We start from the raw sequence: 16,004 nt of genomic DNA on the forward strand, positions 1-16,004 counted from the left end.
ATTTCCGTAGTGTCGAAAACAACCAAGAGACGACGTAGCATTATTATGTTTAATAGTTTTTAATATTATTTAGATGTAATAACAATGTTTGTTTGTCTGTGTGTATGTTTGTGTAATTATTATATATAAGTACTTTAATGAATAACTTTATATATATGTATGTAATTAGGCTTCACTGATACGTGCGTAGCTCACGAGATTCTGGCACCGACTGAAAATTTGCTCGCTCTCTTTTAGCATTTTGCTCTCTCGGCTCTCGTCGTTTAGTAACGACGGCCACTTAGCGTTGCACGTTTGGTTGCTTACTCTTCTGGAATTTTCCCGATTCCTACATAAATATTTGACGCTGTCATTCTTTTGTTTTGCTTTTCTCAAAAAGATAAAAAAAATCAGCATTCCGCATTTATCTAATCTAATCTAGTTCTCCAAAAAATATAAAAATAAGAAATAAATGATTCATATAATTTACAAAATTTTTACATTTTCCACTCTTTACTTTATTTAACAACAACTGGAAAACAGCTTTGGAAAAAATAAGTTCTATTTCAACGTTAGTCGAAACGCTGCTCCATTAACAACGAATATTTCTGAGCGAACATTGTAACGAGTTATTTGAAAGCTCCAATGAGGTGAAGAGCAAGAGAGTGCTTTGTTCAATTAATTCCCTTAAGCTGTCTTTAAAAAAGAGAAACGAAAAATGAACTCACCTCGTGAGTTATGTCGAAAGTCATTCGAACATGTTTGAGTGTTCTACGCGAGGTAAGGATCATTCCCCCATACCAAAATAAATAATAATAAAATAAAAATATACTTAAGATATGTTTGTTAGCAAGCCAGGAGATGTACTTAAAAGTGCTAGAGAACCAGTAATAATCGAATACGCAAATAAATTTATAAAATTTGTATGCCAATTGCCAACACATGCAGAGTAAATTTGTTTATTCACATATCTTATTACTTTTAATTTCATTAGATTTGGTTTTTTTTTTAAGTTGCAGATTTAATTACTTGTATGTTTTTAATTTCCACATCCAGCTCTTCAGTATGGTGTGAATATAGCGTGAAGGAAGGTTTTCTTGATTTTGATGAAGAACTTGATTATGCAGCGCAAGCCGCACGTTACTTTTGGCCAATTTATGGGTCGCGGAGGCGGACGTATAGGCGGACGTATAGGCGGATATATAGGTGGCGGTGGCGGTGGCGGCGGCGGAGGCGGTGGTGGAGGCGGTGGCGGTGGGGGTGGTGGCGGATGCGGTGGTGGTGGTGGTGGTGGCGGAGGCGGTGGGGGCGGTGGAGGCGGTGGCAGTTGTGGCGGGTACTGAGGCGGATACTGTGGTGGGTACTGTGGTGGGTACTGTGGCGGGTACTGTGGCGGGTACTGTGGTGGGTACTGTGGTGGGTACTGTGGCGGGTACTGTGGCGGGTACTGAGGCGGGCAATGGGGCGGACACTGAGGTGGGCAATGGGGCGGACACTGAGGCGGGCACTGGGGCGGGCACTGGGGCGGGCACGGGGGCAGGCACTGAGACGGGCACGGAGGGAAGCACTGGGGTGGACACGGTGCCGGACACATTGACGGACACTGTGGCAGCGATGGGGCCGGACACAGGGGCGGACACTGAGGTTCCAGCGGCGACTGACGAGACACCAAAGCATAAACTGGCGGCTCGTCATTGTAATATTGCGAATCGTAAAAGTTCTCATCGTATTCAAAATCGTTGATGTGATTGCATTGGTTATTGGGTCTTCGGCATCTCTTCTTCTTGGGCTTCTTCTTTCGTTTATTCGGTATATTGTTGCAAGGTCCAGAACACAGTTCGTCCAGCAGCTTATGGGATTTGGCATTCTTGCACTTGGGCTTGCATTTTTCCATCATTTGCTTTTGTCTGTTGCGCGCCGAATCCAAGGCATCGGCCATCAACTCCTTTAGTTGCTCCAGTTGCTGCATATTCTCTGGTGGGATTACATTCTGACCAGTGCCGTTTGTTTTCTTGAGATGGTTGACCGAATCAATGAGGCTTTTGGCCAGAACCATCAGTTGCATACTCTCGTCCTGTGTCGCCCGGAAACCAATCTGACTTTTCTTATTATCCTTTAGGGAATCGAGCAGGGCTTTCTGCAAAACTGCCACCTTCTCGGGATGATCGTTTGACAGTCCTAGCGGACATCTTTTGGAGGCCGAAACATTCTGTCCGGGCACAACCAACTTCTTGTCCTTGAGCTGCGTGCACAAATCATTGAAGAGCTCCTTCTGAATTCTTTCAAACTCCGATTCAGCTGCAGAAGTCAGTTCCACGCAAAACAACAAAGCTGTTTTTAAGTAATTACATTAATTGTTTGTATAATTTTTAGCCAATTTTTTTTTTTACCAATTCCAAGCCAAAAGCTTCGCATGTTGTGCGAATTACTTTATGGAACAGTAGCTGGAAAACTGCGCTAGAAAAACTGTTATACATAGGTTTAAATAAGTTCCGTTAAAGTGGTTATCGAATCGCAATTGGCATGCCATTATATAACGAGTATATCTGTGGATATATAATATATCTGTCTATATAACATACAGGTCACAGGATATTTGTCACAGTCTGCGTAAAGATTCACGTTAAAATATTCCCACCTAAAGCGCATGCAAGAGGTACGAGCATATTGTTCTTAGTTGGATGTTTGTAGAACCAATTTAAAGATATACTCAACGTGTATATACATGACTATATACATATCGGATGACACTTGTTTGTTCAGATATATAGTCTACGTTGCCCGTAGTCTTATTATTATTGCACAATTACCAAAATCGGTCAAAAAACAGAAAAGTTTGTTTGTTTATAAAAATATGGAATCCAAATTACATCCAAAAAAAGTTTATAAGTATATATAGGTAATGGTTTTGTGAAGTTTGAGTTGGATTGGACAACTATATCACAAATATATTTGTATGACAAACTGTTTTCCTAAGGAACATATCGCCACCAACTTGGACATTGAGAAATTTGTTAGATATATCCAAAATTAGATATTGAAATTAGATATTGAAAATTAGATATTGAAAATTAGTTATTGAAAACTAGATATTGGTGATAAAACCAAAATTGCCACATAATTTGCGCTGGAAAGAACTGCTATATTCTTGAGATGCCATGGGAGTGTTTAGCTAATAGCTTTTTTTAAAAGCGAGAAAACTAGTTTTAAATTGTATTCGCGAGGCCCTACCTATATAATGACGTCTATTAACTTGGAATCTTTGCATTTTCAGTTAGTTGTACGATGTAATGATGCCTATTTGCTAGTATTACTCGATTCTCTGGTCAGTTCGTTGTTTGCCGTCTAAAGAGTCAGTTGCGTGAGAAGAACGAGCTCGGAAATCGGTTCTGGAATCATTTAAAGCATTATTATAAGGCCCGAAAACATCATTTAACGAAGTGATATTATTTTGGAAAATTGAATGAAAGCTCGTTATATCTGATTAAAAGTATTTGTCATTTTTGCAAACACCTTGCGGGAGCAGTGAAGCAAATAAAATTACCCCTTCGTGATAAGTTTGTTCCCCACTTACATAGCTTTCGAAAGTGGAATTTAACTCTAGCGTGAAATGTTCGAGTTACTAATGGAATTCCGGGAAACTATTCACTCGATGACATAACATTATCGGATCATTAAACACGGTAATATTTCATTTCATTGCAAACTATTGTTAATTTTTAAGTTTAATTTCGTTTCAAAAACATATATTTTTTATAAATATTAGAAGACAATTTTGTTTGGATTCTATTAAGGCCCCGATGAAGGATGCAGCTAAATGTTCTCCGAACAAAGCAAGCTGGTAATGGAATACTAACAACAAACCCTAACCGATCTCCAACCATCTGGCATCGATAAGGACCTCTAAGGTTTATTTAACCTATAAAGGCAATTGGAAAAGCATGCTTTCAGGTATTTCAACTTAAACCAGCTAAGAAAATTGCATTTTTTGTCTCTTTTTTTAAATATTTTGTAAGTTTTTAATTTTTATTATTATTTCTTTTCACTTGTTTTATTTTACATTTATTATTTATTAATATAACTTATTAAAATGTTATAATTTTGAAAATAATTTTAATAAACCCTTTCATTTTAAACGATTTAAAAGGTATTTAATGTTATTTTTTAATTTTAAGCTGAAGGGTAATTGAAATTGAAAATAAATAAAACACCATTGAACTGAAAGTAACAATGCAGAAATCAAATTTGAAGACAACTTAGCTGGATTAATCGGCTAACACCAGCCTAGTTGCCAGTAATTTCAAAATATTTAAATCAAATTAAAATTAAAACTATGAGCAAACGAAGTCTAATGGAAATTCTAGTTACGGCTGTTGTTGTTTATTATCTCTTTATTATCAGTTTTGATGCTCTTTCGAAAGGTAGTCGCATTTTTTTTGTATCTCGAATCCTTCTTTCATAAATAGTGTTGCACCTATTCTCTATTTTTCTAAGTTGCTGTGATTTTCTTTCAACATTTACGAGTATTTCTATTATTATTATCATCCATTTCTAAAATATTATTTCTCGGTCTTATATTAATAATTAGCACAAAAATGTAAGAAATTGTTTTATTTATGAACTTGCCACAAGAGCTTCAATTAAATTCTTTGATACTCAAAATATTTGAAATGGCAAGCAAAGCGAAACAAACAGACAAACAAGAAACAAACAACAAACAAGCAAAGCAATATTTTGAGGGCCGACCCAAAGCTAATTTGGGTTTTATTGAAGCGCATGAAAGCGATTAGAGGCGATTTGTTGAGTGTTGCAAAAATAAAAAGCAAGCCGGCAGGCAACAACAGGATAAGCCCCGCATAAAATAGGACCAAATAATAAACTCGCTGACCGCAACACTGGCCGAACCCGAACGAACCCATTCAAGAGTAAAAAGAATTTGATGATAACGCACTGATAATGGGAGGCAGAAAGCAGAAAAGCAGACGAGTGGACTCTGCGGCAGTCAACAGTCACGCCATAAACAGGCGTTCGCGTATCCTTAAACAGTTGGTCAGCAGCTCCCTCGGGTGCCATCACAGCCAATTAGGTGCGTGTGCGTCTGGGAACTAACTGCTTAGCCATGCAAATGGCCCTCATGAAGGCCAAAAGCCAACCCTTGCCGCTGTCCCTGTCTCTGTCTATTCCTGTGCGTGTACAGATTATCAAATTAGCGTAAATGTTATTGGCCTTTGGGTATTTATAGTATCCTGCTCGCTGCATCGATGTCGTCTCTACTTGTGCAAGTTTTCAATTTCCTGTTTCCCGAAAGAGGTGTTTGCCTGCAGCTTTAATTCACTCACACACATGCCACCCATTTCCACATCAGTGTAAATTGTTGGCTGTCTGTTGATAAACGCAAATCCTCAAATGATTTAGCATTGTCGCCTGAACCTTGTTAGTTGCCCACAATAAAAATAAATGCTCTCTTCCCTGACTCTTCTTTTTTTTCATATTTTACTTACAATTTATAAATAAATTTCATTTTTTGGCGCTATCAACTGTCGCACAAGTTGGCCAAAGCGGCTTAAAAGCTATAGTTACTGAAACAAAAGAGTCCTTGGCTGGCAGAGCAGCCGGAAAATGTGTGTGTGTGTGAAAGGCATTGATAGCGCTCTTACAAAAAAAAAATAAAGAAAGGGAATAACTTCATGCATAGATATACAAAAGACATATAGAAATGGTTAAAATCAAATTGGTTTTAGCTGATTTTTTGTAAATTTCTTTTCTAATTAATAGCTTAAAAAAAAGGGGTGTGCTTTGTTGGCCTCGTCAGGACATCTTTTGTGCAATCGATGGATGCTAGCCTGTCTAGTTGTTCACAAAATATTAATACTCTTTTAAACATTTGGTAGTCTTAAAGCCGTCTCTCTAAGACATATTCATATCCCTCGAAAGACAGTGCAATAGTCAGACAACTTTTCGTAATTACAAGTATAAAAGAATTCAACAGTTGATCTCTAAGAAGAAAGAATAAGCTATAATAAAAATAAATAGGAATAAAAAGTTGCACTTACTTATTTTCTATGTCAGGGTGAAGTATATGACATAATATAAGTAGTATGATCCGGGAGATCGAGAATATTATCTGTTCGATTGAAGATTAGTTTATTTTCGTGGCTCTGAAGTCTATCAATACGCTTTTAAGCATTTGGTAGCCTTAGAGCCGTCTCTCTTAGACATATTCATCTCCCTAAAAGACAGTGCAATAGTCAGACAACTGCTTGAAACTTTTCGTAATTATAAAAGAATTCAACAGTTTATCTCTAAAAAAGAAAGAAGAAAGCTTTACCTCTTCAAGGTATTGCTTTTTAAATAACCAGAACAGCAACATTTTCTAGCGATTTTTCGAGCTTTTTGTTTATTTAAATAAAACTTAATTCTAATAATTAAAACTGTGTTTTTCAAATAACCAACATATTTCTACTTGTCCGTAAGATGGGACTTGCTTTCTACCCCAGCTCTTCAAATCGAATCCAACCAACCATTAGAGCATTATCACCCCTACTTTTCCCATTCCACATTCCGCACTTGCGAAAATTTCATAAGCAAATAATTTGAAGGCTCAAAAGTTTATCTTTAAACGTTTTGCGTCCTGCGTTTTGTGGCTGTTGTTGGCAATTACCGCAGTCAGACCACATCGACGACCACCATTAAAAAGCAAACTTTAAACGTTCCTCACCACCCCCTCCCCCCACAAATAAAAAACAAAAACAGAAAACCATTAAAACAATTTAATCGCACTTGAAGTAGCGAGCAAGAAATCTGCGTCAGGCATCAAGACGAAATAAAATGCAAAAGTTTTTATTTTGGCGCTCGACGCTCGCTTGATTGTAAATCGTAAATCGTTATTCCCAGTCCATATAACGATTCCCGCGAGACAACAGCAATAGCAACAACAACAGCAACAACAACTATGGTCACGCGGTAGGTGTTGCCGTTTGTCTCCCCCATTTGACGCGCTTACAAGTTAATTTTCACATTGGGACATGCCTTCTGCCACGCCCCCATGCCCCCCATGCCCACTCGCCCGCCAAGCAATTTCCTCTACACTTTTGTTTAGTTTTTGATTCGAGTTTTGCTTTTCGGCTTCAACGCTGCGGCGGCGTTTTGGCTAATTATCATCATTTTTACAAGAAAACAAACGGCCAAATGCCTAAAGCCATTTCAGACCAACTTTTTCTGCTGTTTAGACGTAAAAGTTTCAATGGTCGCTACGAAGCTTGCGGCCATGTACTCGTAGTGGGCTGGGGTTATGGGAGAGCGGCAAATTATTGTCAATAGAGCTGAGCGTGATCGTGAAAAACGTAGATACGTTAGCTTTGGGGAATGCTTTTAAATAACATATAAATATATCGCTTCTATTCATTTATTTACATTCTGTCTTACGGCAATTAGTAAATTTAATTAGCTATTAAAATAAACACGAACAAATAGTTTCCAGTGAAAGCTACCAATATTTTACGTAATTTCTATGTATGATAAGCTGAAGTAAATCGGATGAAAATTGTAGATTTTTCATACAAACGTTGGAGTCCGTTGTCCCCCCTTTGGAGTTCGAATTTTCCCTGGCTTCCTAGCTCTTACCGTTTGGGCTGTGCGTTGATTGCCAATCAGTCAGGGTCAATCCGGGAGATCGAGAGTGTGTATTCTTTTAATTCCTTTCACTGCGAGAAAATTATCTGTTCGATTTAAGGCTAGGTTATTTTCGTGGTTCTGAAGTCTATCAATGTTTCTTTTTTTTTGTTAAATTTATTTACTTCTTCTTTCATATTAGGATTTTTTAGGTCTCAAAGCTTTGTAATAATAAGCTCGGTTGTATTTATAAATATAAAAGAATTAGCAGTAGTCTGATTTTGAGGCATGAAAAAAACATTTCATTTCCTTCAATAACTTGGGATAACAATTTAATTTACTCATCCTAATATTTTCATTATTTATTTAAACTTTTTTACTATTTTTGTTCAATCTGCTTATTTTCTGGAGAGTAACAATATGTCCTGAAATCCTAACATAATAAAAAAAAGCAATCATTTTGCATTTCGGCTTCCATAACTGATTTAACGAACAGGGTCGCCAGAACATCGTCAATAAGAATATTAGGATGTTCGTCTACGAAGTTTAGGTTTTCTAAAGAATAAATCCACAACTCATCTTGTGTAATCTCTAGAAGTGACTTGACTTATGGATTAGGAGTTCTGTAAAAAACTTCGCCTTTCATTGCATTATTGAAAATCATAGTTCCATGCTGCTCCAGTGATTTTTCGTTAAACTTTCGATGACAACTCACAGGCATAAATCTATATTGGTTCTGAGATACAGGTGTCTTAAATCTGGACTTAAGGGCCAGTGTAGCTTACTGGTCTTCAGCTTGAAGTTTGTCTTTTTCGCCTCTTTAAGCTTAGTCGCCTGTCTGGGTTAAAGAATTTCATTCCCATTGCATATTTTTATATAACACTCATATTTCGTTCTATTCTAAACCATTTGTCTTTAAACAGAGGTATTCATTTTTCTGCTAATTATTAATTATTTAATTGGCATGTTTTGGAAATCTATTTATTGAAGAATTTTTATCTGGATAGAGTAGACAGCGAGGGTATTATTTCCTTTCAACCATTCATTGATTTCATTTTCAGCTATTTACTTAAGCATTGGAATCGAATTTTCTTGTACCTGAACGTTTTTCTGAAGTCACGCGCTCAGCCCTAACAGCCATCAGCATAATTTGTTGTGTTTGTTGTTGCTGCTATTAGTGCTTTAGTTTGGCCAAGTTGGGCAGCAATTGCTGTTAAAACTTTGGCTGTGATTTTTATGATCGCAAAACAATCAAAATTTAATGTGTGGCGCCAGTTTCTTGCGCTCGTCCTTTTGCCTGTTTATTGAAAAATAAAACGCTCGCATAATCAAATAAATGCGCAAAATGTGAAAAATAAACTGCTCGACAGTGCCTTCTGCCCGCATTTGCACGATTCGTTAAACAAAGCACACGTTAGTCCGTTTCCCAGCTCCCAGCTCCGGCTGCCGATTGCCGACGGCGTCCAGACGCGCGCCCAAAAGCAGGCAACACATTTTGCTTATGAACGCTGGTCCTGTGGTGTGTGTGAGTGTGTGCGTGTGTTGGTGTTCGTCAAATGCTTTTAACTTTTATTTGTTTAAAACGCTTCTTTTTTTGAGGGCTATTGTTGCTGTTGTTTGACGGACATGGCCAAAAAAAAATAAATAAATACAAAGAAAAAAGCAGTTGCCAAAAAAAGGAGCAAAAAAACAAGAAACATGGCAAAATTGTTGGCAAATATTGAATTTGCAACATATTCGAGACTCATATGTCACAGCCAGCCAGCGAGTTGTCACGGAAGTAACAAAAGGTTCGTTTGTTTACCAAACATTTGCATCCCTTGCTGGGTGAGAAGGGGAAGCAGGAGGAGGGACGGGCTAAGAGCCAGCAATTGCAAGCTGGCTACCTTTCCGTGAATTGGCCATATTAGGGCCAACGGCTGGTCAAATTCAGCGCAGCTGTTGTGCAAATAGTGAGACATTAATTTCAAGTGTTGTGTGAAATGTTAATGCCGCAGAGAACTAAAGATATTCCAGCTTTAGGGAGGCCTCTGAGTAGTACGAGTTTTTAAGTAAAATATTGAGAGGTATTCTCAGATGTGATCTGATCGGAGCTAAGAACTTTATAAAGTCGTTCCTTAAATTGTAACAAATACTAATACTGGCAGATGCGCCCTTGAAAATGTTCTTTTCTTCATAAATTATTTCAGTTCGAGAATGCTTCCCAATCCTTACCCCATCTTCTTATCTACACTTTTTTCTGTCCATTTCTTAACGTTCTGCCAACCTATTAAGATTAAAAGAACTCGCAAGAACTCGATTAAATTAAGTTGTATATTATTTTAAAACGGTCCTTTAATCGCATATACCCAATAATTACACATTAATTATATAATTATCATTAAACCACAATCAAAACCATAGCCATGTGTCTTTTCATACATTTTTGAGCCCAGTGTGAATGGGAATAAAATAAATAACTTCTTCGAAATGAATAATGAAGTATTAAGATTGTAAAATCCAATTGAATATACTGAATGATTTTACAAAGTGTGAAGATTTAAGCTAAATTGGAGCAGAACATTGCGAGTTTTTACCTCACAAACGCGTGAACCTTAAATTTTATTATTTATTTATTATTTTTAGTTCATTATAAATGCAGATAATAAAATTATAAATAAGCATTTCGTAGTGGTTTTCGGAACTTGCCTTTCAGCCACACAGACATCAGTCCGTGGATTACCCAAGCCCAGTACTCTTAATTTTAATTTTTATCGCAGGCTTTTGCCACGGACCTTTGGATCCGTAATTTGAAAAAAAAAAGGATACAGAACCAGAGCACCCTCATTAATATTTTCTATGCTAAGCATGAAAAGTGAATGTGCTGAAGGATTCCAATTAGCGAGCAAGATCAACAACCATCGAAACCAAACAAACATTGAACTTTTACATGGCTTTTAAAATGTGATTAAGGTTAATTAAAATATATTTAAAATAATTGTGGCTGAAATATGCCAACTATGTCCAGTGATTCTTTAAGTCCTTCATTCCCTAAAAGTCGTCGTTTAGTGTAGGGAGCAACTATAACTTGGAAACTAAGCTTTCTTTAGTATTCCAATAGTCCAGTTCTGTCAGATCAGCATCGACTGAAGTGGAAAGTTCTACGTTTCTACGTTCTGTCCTACGTTTTGTTCCAGCTGGAGTGCTAAACATTTTTTATTTTATTTTTCAACACCCGGGGAAGATCTTAAGTTTATTCCAACGTTTAAATTCTTAACCCTAACTGTATCAAGACCTTCATCGATCGACTGCCCATATCGTTAAAATGCATTTGGGTTTCTTAAGCGACTTGGCGACGCATTACAAATGTTAAGCAATGGTCATCACATGAGCTCTATAGTTCAATCAATATCCTGAGTAACGTACAGGGTCCTTTTCTATTTACGATTCGCTCTAAAAGTGAAAGTAGTATAAGGAGTCTTTTAGCTCCTAAACTGTGACTAGTGCATTAATTAATAAGAATCTTTCCTGTCGCACGAGGAACTAATAATAAATAAAAAAAAATAAATAAACTGGTTTTACATCAAATCTAACTCTATCTTCCTTTAATTTTTACAACCACTTTCCTACCTATTTTTGTAGCTTTTTTAATAAGGAAATATATAAGGAAATTTGTCTGCAAATGATTTGTCCGTTTGACCGCATGCCGCATTCGTTTTCTTCACGTATTTCACATTCTCTGGCTCGTGCTCATTCCAACTGGTTGACCATCAAATGGCATTTAAGGCTTTTGTGCGTTGCCAACCCCTAAAAGCCACTTCTTTGCTAATTAAAGTTAAGCCAACATGTCTCGGCCAATTGCTGGGCCAACTCAGAAAGTGGCCGAAACAAAATTAACAAAATTATGCATTTAACAAGAAATTATCAGCGGTGTGGAAACAGTTGGGCGCCAAATTAGATTTTCTGCATTGTTTTGAGCAAATTATGCAAATGAACATTTGTGGAATGCGTCTAAATAATTAATGGGGCCCGTACAATCGTGCGTATGAGTAATAAATGATGATTATTAAGCACAAGACTGGCGCGCAGCTTCTTCGTCTTGTGGCTGTCTCTGTGGTTTTGTCAACCAGTTAGTAACTGGCAGCTGGTCAAAAGTTTTTGCCTTTTGTCTCAAATATTCATGATAGCACTAGATGGGGGAATGGGGCAGGTGGCAGGTGGCATGTGGCAAGTGGCAAGTGGGAAGTGGCAAGTGCGGGCAGCTGGCACGCCTCGAGCGTGTAGCAAACTAATTACTCCCGCTCCTCAGCTCCACCTAAACTCACTATGCGGGTGTTTGTTTGTCGTCCTTGTTGTCCTTGTTGTGCTTGTTGTTTTCGTTGTAAGTTAGACAACATTGTGCGCAGCATGTGTGTGTTTGTGTGTGTTTATCTATATGTGCCCGTCTGCGCCTTTTAATAGTTTCATAAGCTTCGTTTAAGATTCGCTGACACATGTTCCCTGCTCTGCCAAGTCAAGTGGCAACCGTCTGGCCAGGCCCGGCGGTTGTGTGTCGCGCATATATTAAAACCAAACAGCCTCAACCGCCACCAGCACCACCACCACCAGTACCAGCACCACCCCTCTGCATAACTCCATTTACGTTGACATAAATTGATATCACGGCGTTTATGTCTTCATTCAGATAAGAGCTAGTTGGGCTGCTCGGGTCGGGGTCTGGCCATTAATTGACATATTTATGAGGGTATCGTTGGCCGTTTAGTTGCTGATTTGATTAAGGCGTTTAGTATGTGTTTTGGGAAGTTAAGAATACTGCTAGTAAGTTAGTTGGCTGTCCTTTTTTTGTTGAGTCCGTGTTTATAGACAAAACAATTTGCAAGTCGACTGGCATTTAAATTTGTTTGAAAACATTCCATGAAGACACTATTACTTGTATTTATTAATTTATTTACAAAACTTATCCTAGCCTTATAAGTATTAGATTACTTTGAAAATTTTACGCTAATCATTACATATTTATTTTTAATTTTAAAATATAATTTAGTATTTAATTTCACAATTTATTTTATTTCATTTGACATTAAGATTTTTCATTTTTTTATAATTATTTTCCATTTTATAATTTTTGTTATTAATGTTCATTGTTTTGATAATAAATTTATGCCAATTATTACATATTTATTTTAAATTTCAATATAATTTTAATATAATTTCACATTTTATTTTATTTTTTATCAATTTTTTTTTAATAAATTATAATTATTTCTATTTTATAATTTCGTTATTAATGTTGATAGAAGTGATTGACAATTATCAGATTACTTTAAAATTATTACGCCAATCATTACATATTTATTTTCAATTTTAAAATATAGTTTTTATTTCATTTGATATTTTATTATTTTATTTGACATTTGAAAATTTTTTTGTTTTTTATATTTAATATTTTCCATTTTATAATTTCCTTATTAATGTTGATAAAATTGATAATAAATGTATTCCATGAGAACTCATTTTATTTATTATTTATTTATAAACTTTATTCTAGCGTTACAAGTATCAGATTACTTTAAACTTATTACGCTAATCATTAAATATTTATTTTCAATTTTAAAATATAATTTTTATTTAAGTTCACATTTTATTTTGTTTTATTTTATTTGACTTTAAATTTTTTCATTTGTATATAATTATTTTCTATTTTATAATTTTCTTATTAATGTCCATGGAATTGATAACAAATTGTCAAATAAAGCTGAAGCTATTTGGATCTATAATCTTTATTTGAAAGCCCGCAATAAAGTCGCCTGACCCTTGGCAATAATTTGTTGTGAACAGCACGTTTATTAAACTAATAATTTACAGGGACACACATTGCCGTTAAAAACAATTTCGTGCTCATAAACATAAAACCTCAGAGATTTATAAGCAACACACACACACACACATACATAGCCATATTTAAAGCGATAAAAAGGTCAGCAGCCGCTATAGAAAGTTGCCCCCTTGATACGATTTCTTCGACCTTTCCTCTCTCCCCCTCATATGTAAGTAAACTTATTGAATGTCTTAAGTTTTTTACTTTGTCTAACGGCCCCCTCCATGTTCCTCCCCATCCCCATACTATCAGTCAGGCAGCCTTCTGGTTGTTTTCATTTCATTTTTATGACAACGTTTAGAAATTGTTGTACATTTTCTTCCCAATGTTGTTTGTCTTTGGCTGCTGCTTTTGGCCACATTTAGCTTTGCGTTTTGCCGCAGCATCGCACCCGCCACCCGCCTCCCCCTACCCCCCAACCATTGTATTGACATTTGATCTTTATGTTGCCTATATGAGTCGAATAAATGTGTGTGTGTGTGTGTGAGGCGTTTGTGTCGCTTTGTTTGTCTGCAGGCATCTTTTTATGACTCGAGTGTGTTTGCCTTTTGGCTTTCTTGTATGCTTTGTGCCATAAAAAAAGAACTGCGCACAAGTCTTAGAAATCAAACTTCATGCCACTTTTTCTGTTCTTGTTTTTTTTTTTTCTCCTTCTTTCCTTTAGTTGGCATAAATATGAGGTCATCTATTATGAACGCGTTCAAATGGCTTAAAAAGCCTTTTGGCAAATAATGCTTGGAGCCGGGCAGAACTCTTAAAGCGACAATTTGTATGTTTGTATGTTTAAAAAAACCCATAAATTAGCAATTTAACGCTAGTTTCTAGATGTTTTAGGGATTCTGAAAAAAAAACTATTTTATTTATTTTTATTTTGAATTTTAATTTAATTATTATTTATTATTAATTCCTAGTGCGACAAGAATAATAATTCTTATAAATTATTAGAATTATAAATTATATATATAAATTAGAATAACAAACAGATTACCACAATTATGGTAAGGCTAACTAAATTAATCATCAGTAATACGAGGAATCTAAAACCAGGCAAGAGCGCTGCAATCCAATTCCAAATCACTCCTCGGGAAGAACAGAGAAGCATTTTCTCTTTGATTTTTTTAAACCCCTAACCTATACCTATAACCAAAAGCACCAAAAATATATAACTGGCGGAATCTGTTATGGGTACATACTATATACAAGTATGTATGTATTTATGAGCAGCATGACTGGACGAATAGTTATAAACTTGTCCTCTATCCGTCTGTCTATTTAACCCACTATTCGACAGTATGAACATCGAGAACTTTTAAGCAATAACATAAAAATCGACTTAATATATCTTAAAACTTCCATAGGAATAATCGATCATTGTGCCAACAACTTTTAAAAATTGTTTATGAGTTTTTTCTAGCGCCACACCTATTCTTCTGTCTATTTGATAAACTATTCGATAGCATGAACCAAATTTTTTGTTAGTGTGAGTTTTCTCTAGTTCCTCACTGTAATCTGAAGTTTCAGCAAATACGTCCCACATTATTATATAGGAGCCATAGAAATTATTTTAGTTTAGTTGAAAGACTATACTCAATAATTACGCTGGCTTTGCTTCCCTCTGAAAACTGAATGGTAAAATATTTTCTATTTATTTTCTTCGCATTGCCCCAAAGAAGTACTTTTTGTACATAACTGGATTCAAGATATTATTCAACAATCACATTCAAGGTTAATATGAAATTCAATTGTGTTTTAAGAAAACCCAAACTTCTTGCATTGGCAAGCAAAAATGGCAAACTACTGCATATTTCAATTAATATGAAATCAAGCATTAAAATTGAATTAGCAACCAAAACAGAGAGCCACTGTTGGGCGCGGTCCTGGGATTGGGATGGATGGCGAAAACTTGGCAAGAACTTTTGGGCCAATTAGAAAATTACTTGTACGTTGGTTGTCGACGACAATATGTGGCATGCAACGTCTTGCTTGTTGCACACACATTAGCGATGTGAGCGTCTGAGATGGGGATGTACATCGATGCTTCCAAAATAAGAAATTGAAGTGGCTGTTATTCGATGTATTTCATATACCAAAAAACATTCCAATACCTTTTTTTAAGAAAGTGTTACAAACATCTTTCTTTTATTTAAAACCTTATCGATGTAATGGCTTCAGCTTACAGTAATAACCGATAGCTTCAAATATCTGATGCTCTAAGTAAACAGCGATGCATCGTCAGCATATCGATGTTTTGTTTTAGCCTACGTATCAATGTTATTTCGAATACCTGCCTCACCTCAGCACTAAATATTGTTTAAGCATTTTCCACGCTAATTTCGTATGTTAGCCGAGGGGCACAAAATAGAGCAAATAAAGCAAAGGATGGGAGTTCTGGCAAAAGTTCAGCTAACAAACAAAGGCGATAATTAGAAGAAAACAACGGCCGGGCAGAGCAGGATAGCAACAACAACAACAACAAATAACAACAACATTGGCATCAACGACAAGTTATGAAGTTTCTTTGTCAGTTGTCTTGTGTGTGCGAATGCAAATAATTTTA

The sequence above is a fragment of the Scaptodrosophila lebanonensis genome, unplaced genomic scaffold (genome assembly GCF_003285725.1).
Source record: "Scaptodrosophila lebanonensis strain 11010-0011.00,11010-0021.00 unplaced genomic scaffold, SlebRS2 tig00000053-arrow-pilon, whole genome shotgun sequence".
NCBI lineage: Eukaryota > Metazoa > Arthropoda > Insecta > Diptera > Drosophilidae > Scaptodrosophila > Scaptodrosophila lebanonensis.